Source organism: Schistocerca gregaria, unplaced genomic scaffold (assembly GCF_023897955.1).
Source record: "Schistocerca gregaria isolate iqSchGreg1 unplaced genomic scaffold, iqSchGreg1.2 ptg000492l, whole genome shotgun sequence".
Classification (NCBI taxonomy): Eukaryota; Metazoa; Arthropoda; class Insecta; order Orthoptera; family Acrididae; genus Schistocerca; species Schistocerca gregaria.
Window position 1 is genome coordinate 669,266 of NW_026061899.1, and position 2,008 is coordinate 671,273.

Here is a 2,008-nt window from a genome sequence, read left to right on the forward strand (position 1 = left end):
CTGGCTTTGGTGCCTTTGACATGAGCTAGGGCCTTGAGATTCTGCGTGAATGGAGGACTAGCAGCCCAGTTGCACGGGAGAATGTGAAAAGTGTTCACATGTAGTAAAAACCTGAGACATCCGTCCGTTTTCGTCATTTGTTATCGAATCGACTTAAAGCCAGATCGTCACATTGGCCGCACTTCTCTCTGAAACGGTTGTACTTATCTTCTGCAAAGATATGTTGCGTGCTGCGTTATGTGGAGACACTAAAAGCACCATAGTAGAACAGAGGTGAAGCTTCTAAGTTGATGTAGTAGCCAGTAAGAAGTAGTAGAATTCAAGTTTTAGGTATTGATTATTGACTTTTTAGCTGGCTTTGGTGCCTTGGACATTAGCTAGGACCTTAAGATTCTGCATGAAAGGAGGACTAGCTGCCGAGTTGCACGGGAGAATGTGAGAAGTGTTCATATGTAGTAAAAACCCAAGAAATCCGTCCGTTTTCGTCATTTGTTATCGAATCGTCTTAAAGCCAGATCGTCACATTGACCGCTCTTCTCTCTGAAACGGTTGTACTTATCGTCTGCAAATCTATGTCGCGTGCTGGGGTATGCGGAGACACTAAAAGCACCATAGTAGAACACAGATGAAGCTTCTAAGTTGATGTAATAGCCAGTAAGAAGTAGTACAATTGAAGTTTTAGTTATCGATTACTGACTTTGTAGCTGGCTTTGATGCCTTGGACATGAGCTAGGACCTTAAGATTCTGCATGAAAGGAGGACTAGCAGCCGAGTTGCACGGGAGAATGTGAAAAGTGTTCGCATGTAGTAAAAACCTGAGAAATCCGTCCGATTTCGTCATTTATACTTATCGTCAACAAAGCTATGTCGCGTGCTGCGGTATGCGGAGACACTAAAAGCACCATATTAGAACACAGATGAAGCTTCTAAGTTAATGTAATAGCCAGTAAGAAGTAGTACAATTCAAGTTTTAGATATTGATTATTGACTTTTTAGCTGGCTTTGGTGCCTTGGACATGATCTAGGACCTTAAGATTCTGCATGAAATTAGGACTAGCAGCCGAGTTGCCCGGGAGAATGTGAAAAGTGTTCATATGTAGTAAAAACCTGAGAAATCCGTCCGTTTTCGTCATTTGTTATCGAATCGACTTTTAGCCAGATCGTCACATTGGCCGCTCTTCTCTCTGAAACGGTTGTACTTATCTTCTGCAAAGCTATGTCGCGTGCTGCGGTATGTGAAGACACTAAAAGCACCATAGTAGGACAGAGATGAAGCTTCTAAGTTGATGTAATAGCCAGTAAGAAGTAGTAGAATTCAAGTTTTAGGTATTGATTATTGACTTTTTAGCTGGCTTTGGTGCCTTGGACATGAGCTAGGACCTTAAGATTCTGCATGAAATGAGGACTAGCAGCCGAGTTGCACGGGAGAATGAGAAAAGTGTTCATATGTAATAAAATCCTGAGAAATCCGTCCGTTTTCGTCATTTGTTATCGAATCGACTTAAAGCCAGATCGTCACATTGGCCGCTCTTCTCTCTGAAACGGTTGTACTTATCGTCTGCAAAGCTATTTCGCAAGCTGCGGTATGCGGAGACACTAAAATCACCATAGTAGAACAGAGATGAAGCATCTAAGTTGATGTAATAGCCAGTAAGAAGTAGTCCAATTCAAATTTAGGTATCGATTATTGACTTTTTAGCTGGCTTTGGTGAATTGGACATGAGCTAGGACCTTAAGATTCTGCATGAAAGGAGGACTAGCAACCGAGTTGCACGGGAGAATCTGAAAAGTGTTCATATGTAATAAAATCCTGAGAAATAAGTCCGTTTTCGTCATTTGTTATCGAATCGACTTAAAGCCAGATCGTCACATTGGCCGCTCTTCTCTCTGAAACGGTTGTACTTATCGTCTACAAAGCTATGTCGCGTGCTGCGGTATGTGGAGACACTAAAAGCATCATAGTAAAACACAGATGAAGCTTCTAAGTTGATGTAATAGCCAGTAAGAA